Here is a 6,000-nt window from a genome sequence, read left to right on the forward strand (position 1 = left end):
ACTAAAAAAGTTTCCAAGATCATCTCTCCAGACCCTCCTGAGAACTCTGGCTCCCCCTGCAGGTTGAATACAGGTAATACATTCAACCATGTAAGTCAATGGAGCCTAGCTTTCTAATCACAATCTGATTAGTACATTAAATAGTAAAAAAAAAATTAAAAAAAAAAAAAATGGTAACATGTAAAAATAATTCTCCACTGATGTCACCATCAGGGGAACCTCAAAAAATGTACAAAAAAATTAAACAAAAAAAGGCCAATATAATATATATATATATATATATATATGTATGTATATATATATATATATATATATATATATATATATGTATGTATATATATATATATATATATATATATGTATATATATATATATAGTATAAAAAATGGCACTGTATCTTCAAACAATTGTTGCATAGAAAAAGTTAAAATACTGGCATATTAAATGCCCATGGTGTGTCTACTTTTAAAAAAAATGATTGTAAGATGGGGTAAATTGAATTGGCTGGGTTCAACAATGTCCCAATTAATGAAAAATGCACACGTCCCAAATGTGGCCTTTTAGCCCCCAAACAACCCAACAAACCCATGCATGGGGGTATTACTCTGCTCAGGAGATGTTGCTAAACACATATTGTGTGACAGTGACATATACCAGGACTTGTAAATTCATACCTGAATTAAAATGTGTGTGGAAAAAAACGCAAAAAACAAAAAGACTAACATATTTTATACTTTATGTATAGTAAATGATATGATACTGTCACGACACAGCGTACAGAGGAGACACCGAAGTCAGGTAGGACTGGCAAAGGATGGTCCAGAGAGCCGAGGTCAGGATACCGGAGAGCAGGATAATCGTGGAACAAGCCGAGGTCAGAATACCGGAGATCAGGATAGTGAAGGAACAAACCGAGGTCAGGATACCGGAGATCAGGATGGTCAAGGAACTAGCCGAGGTCAATAACAGGAACAAGCAGGAAATACGCGTAGTTGGGAAGGCACTACCGAGATAGGCACGACCATCAGAAGGCAAGGTCTCAGAGTTCTGAAGTCTCTTAAGTAGGCACAGGAAGTTAGGCACTAATTGGAGATTTCCCGCCAAAATTCAAAGTGCCGTTACGTCACTTCCTGCGCGGCCATCTTGTGGTTGGCGATTACGTAGTCTTCCCATATAAGTTGATGTAGTTTCCGCGGGCGCCACTAGGTGGCGTGAAGAAGAACGCGTCCGGGCACCAGAGCTGGACCTGTGCTCCGGCTGAAGCTGCTGGGAACACGACGTGGATGAGGTTAGTCCTCCCTCAAGCTGCAGCGGCTGCCTCCGCTGTGCAGAAGCGGGGGGTCTCCCCCTTCTCCGCGGCTGCGTCTGTCGTGCAGAAGCGGGGGGTCTCCGCCTTCTCCGCGGCGGCCGCGTCTGCTGTGCAGAAGCGGGGGGTCTCCCCCTTCTGCGCGGGGACTGAGGTTGCCGTGCGGGAGCAGGGGGTCTTCCCCTACCTCGCGGCGGCTGCTGCTGCCGTTCAGAAGCGGGGGGTCTCCCTCTTCTTCGCGGCAGCTGCGGCTGCCGGACCGAAGCGGGGGGTCTCCCCCTACCTCGCGGCGGTTGCCGTTGCCGGCCGGGGGACCCAGCGGATCTCCCTGCCGGTAGCGTGACAGTACCCCTCCTCAAAGGAACGACCTCAAGGCGACCCCTGCCCGAACCACGCTGCCTTTTAGCATGGAATGCACGCACGAGATGAGGGGCGTGGAAACGAGCTTCAGGAACCCAGGAACGATCCTCTGGGCCAAGTCCTCTCCAATGAACAAGATACTGAAGACTCCCTTGTTGTCTGCGACAGTCCAGGATGGCTTGAGGAATACGCCCTGAAGTCCCCGTGACAGGGGGTCTAGTAGAAAAACGGTTGCAGACCAGTGGCTTCAATAGGGAGACATGAAAGACTCGAGGGATACGGAGTGTCCTAGGCAGAGAAAGTTCATAGGCAACAGGATTCACCCGACGGACGATCGAAAAGGGGCCGATGAAACGCGGTGCCAGCTTCATGCTGGGCACGCGGAGTCGCAGGTATCTCGTAGACAACCAAACGCGGTCCCCAGGAGAATACGCTGGAGTACCAGAACGTCTCTTGTTGGCTTGGAGTTCCTGTCGTCTACCAGCCAGTTCCAGAGCCCTCTGCACCAAAGCCCAGGTGGACTGGATATTAGTCAGTAGTTCCTCCAATGCAGGATCAGTAGAATTCGGAAAGGCTCCAGGGAAGGGTTGCGGATGAAGACCGTAAACACAATAGAAGGCGGACTCTCCCGTAGACTCTTGTACCGCATTGTTCCGAGCAAACTCCGCCAAAGGAAGCAGGTCAACCCAATCATCCTGATGTTGGTTGATGAAAATGCGCAGATATTTGGTTAGCCCTCTCTGCAGCGCCGTTAGACTGTGGGTGATAGGCCGAAGAAAACGCTAGTGTAACACCCAATGCCCTCGTGAACTCGCGCCAAAAACGTGCAATAAATTGGGTGCCGCGGTCGGAGACGATCTCGGTGGGTACTCCATGAAGACGGACTATCTCCCGCAAGAGTATGTCCGCCAATACTGATGCCGTGGGAAGTTTCCTCAAAGGTATCATGTGCGCCATCTTTGAAAAACGATCAATGATCATCAGAATCACGGTATGCCCCTTAGAGTTGGGCAAGTCCACTATAAAGTCCATGGCAAGGTGAGTCCAGGGCCTTGAAGGACGGAGCAATAGGTGAAGCAACCCGGCAGGTTGTCTCCTGGAGGACTTATTGGCGGCGCACTTGAGACAGGAGCGGACGAACAGGGCAGTATCCTTAGTCCATTCTGACCACCAAAATGTCCTCGAAACAAGGTCCTTGGTACGTGCTAGCCCAGGGCGGCCGGCAGTTCTGGACCCATGGGACAGGCGAAGCACGCGGGTACGGAGGTGCGCGGGAACAAACAGTCTCCCAGCTGGCAAGGAGGCTGGAGCTCGGGCTTGAAAACCAGCGATCCGGTCAAGCAAGGGAGTTCGGCAACAAGTATGTAGAGCAGCCAGGACCTTGGTAGCAGGTATGATGGGCTCGGGCGCACGACCCTCCTCCTCGGGGGGCACATGCATACGGGAGAGAGCGTCCGCCTTGACGTTCTTGGAGCCTGGACGATAAGTCAGTACAAACGAGAAGCGGGAAAGAAACAAGGCCCATCTGGCCTGCCGGGGATTCAGGCACTCTGTGAGTTCTGCTTGGCTTTTTGCAGTTGCATTTAGCTTGGACACACAAGCGAATCCTGAGCTGGGGCGAATCTCCTAAGTGACATCTCTAAGTGAGGAGTTACAAGCAAAGAAGGAGAGTATATTCATTACTATTGCAAGGGGAGCACTGTGTTTGTTTGTGGAGTGTTCAGTGTAAAGTTTTGTTGAAAAAAGAAAAACAAAAAAAAGGGGTTAAGGGCTATTTCAGGTGTGTTGCTAATTAAGTAACCTTCTCTGTGAGTTCTGCTTGGCTTTTTGCAGTTGCATTTAGCTTGGACACACAAGCGAATCCTGAGCTGGGGCGAATCTCCTAAGTGACATCTCTAAGTGAGGAGTTACAAGCAAAGAAGGAGTTAAAAAGCAAAAAAGGAGGGGAAAGTATACATCCTTGTTATTCCATATATATTTATATATATTTTGCACCTTACTGTCTGTTTTTGCCAGTTATTTGAGCTATCCCCATTGCCAAGATGTCCTCCATGTTTGACAATGCGGTCAGGTGTACATCTTGCTCAATGTATGCAATCCTTGATCAGCGCTTCGAGGGTGCATATTGCTGTGCGAGATGTGTGCAGGTTGCTCATTTGGAAGCACAAATCCTGAGTCTAGAGGAGCAACTGGCAACACTGAGATCTATTGACAACTTGGAGAGGAGTCTGCTGCTCACTGAGCAAGCTCTCTCGCGGGTAGAGGTGGGGGAGGATAGCGGGATGGAGGTACAGGACAGTCAGGCAGCTAGCTGGGTTACAGTTAGAAGGCGGGGTAGGGGGAAAAGCGCCAGGGAGGCTAGTCCTGATCTAGCACACCCCAACAAGTTTGCCCGGTTGGCAGATGAGGGGGATGTTAGTTCAGAGTTAGCAATACTGCAGCAAGTCACTGCCTCTGACCTCCAGAGCGGTGTCTGCTCCAGTAAGGAGGGAAGGACGAGCACAGGGCAGGCCAGACAGGTGCTGGTAGTAGGGGACTCTATTATTAGGGGGACAGACAGGGCAATCTGTCACAAAGACCGGGATCGCCGAACAGTGTGTTGTCTGCCTGGCGCTCGAGTTCGGCACATCGCGGATCGGGTTGACAGATTACTGGGAGGGGCTGGAGAAGACCCAGCTGTCATGGTGCACATTGGCACCAATGACAAAGTAAGAGGTAGGCGGAGTGTCCTTAAAAATGATTTCAGGGACTTAGGTAGCAAGCTCAAGGCAAGGACCTCCAAGGTAGTATTTTCTGAAATATTACCTGTACCACGTGCCACACCAGAGAGGCAGCGGGAGATTAGGGAGCTAAACAAGTGGCTCAGAAGCTGGTGTAGGAAGGAGGGGTTTGGGTTCGTGGAGAACTGGGCCGACTTCTCTGTCGGATACAGGCTCTACGGTAGGGACGGGCTGCACCTCAATGGGGAGGGTGCAGCTGTACTCGGGGAGAAGATGGCCAGAAGGGTGGAGGAGTGTTTAAACTAGGGAAAGGGGGGGAGGGAAACTACAATATAGAAGGGGAAGATAGTATAGATAGAGAGCTGGGGCATATAAATGTACCTGGGGGTGGAGCGGAGGGAGGGGTTAGAATAGTTAATAGGGATAGGCTTGATAGGAGAAAAAACCATACACCTCTAAATTGTATGCTTACTAATGCCAGAAGTCTGACCAATAAAACTGGCGAACTGGAGTTAATAATGTCTGCAGAAAATTATGACATAGTGGGTATAACAGAGACATGGTTGGATGATAGCTATGACTGGGCGGTTAACATACAGGGTTATAGTCTATTCAGGAAGGATCGAAAAAAACGAAAAGGGGGAGGAGTTTGCCTTTATGTAAAGTCCAGCCTAAAGGCCACACTGCGGGAGAATATATGTGAGGGAAATGATGATGTGGAGGCATTATGGGTAGAAATATATGGAAAGAAAAATAATAAAATACTGATCGGGGTTTGCTATAAGCCACCAAATATAATTGAAGCAGCAGAAGATCAATTATTAAAGCAAATAAACAAGGCAGCAAATCACAATGAGGTGGTTATTATGGGGGACTTTAACTATCCCGACATAAACTGGGAAACCGAGACCTGTGAATCTCATAAAGGAAACCGCTTTCTGACTATAAGTAAAGATAATTATCTGTCCCAAATGGTACAGGACCCAACCAGAGGGGGCGCTCTACTGGACTTAATATTAACCAACAGACCTGACAGAGTAACTAATGTGCAGGTCAGAGGGCACCTAGGAAATAGTGATCACAATATAATACATTATAACTTGTCGTTCAATAAGGGAACTCTTAGAGGAGCCGCAAGAACTATGAACTTTAGGAAGGCAAAGTTTGATCAACTAAGAGAAGCCCTTAACACTGTAAATTGGGAAAATGTCCTCAAAAACAAAAGCACAGATACTAAATGGGAGATTTTTCAAAATATCTTAAATTCTCACTGTGAAAAGTACATACCGTATGGGAATAAAAGTGTCAGGAGCAAGAGAAAACCAATGTGGATAAATAAAAATGTAAAGGTGGCAATAAATGGCAAAAAAAAGGCATTTAAGCTACTAAAACAGGAAGGCAGTGAGGAAGCACTAAGAAGCTATCGGGAAAAAAATAAAATATGTAAAAATCAGATAAAAGCAGCAAAAGTGGCGACAGACTCATTGCCAAAGAGAGTAAAACAAACCCCAAAATGTTCTTTAACTATATAAATAGTAAAAAGGTTAAAAATGAAAGCGTCGGCCCCTTAAAAAGTAATGAGGGAGACGTTATAGACGGGGATCAGGAAAAAGC

This window comes from Spea bombifrons, chromosome 1 (assembly GCF_027358695.1).
Source record: "Spea bombifrons isolate aSpeBom1 chromosome 1, aSpeBom1.2.pri, whole genome shotgun sequence".
Taxonomy (NCBI): domain Eukaryota; kingdom Metazoa; phylum Chordata; class Amphibia; order Anura; family Pelobatidae; genus Spea; species Spea bombifrons.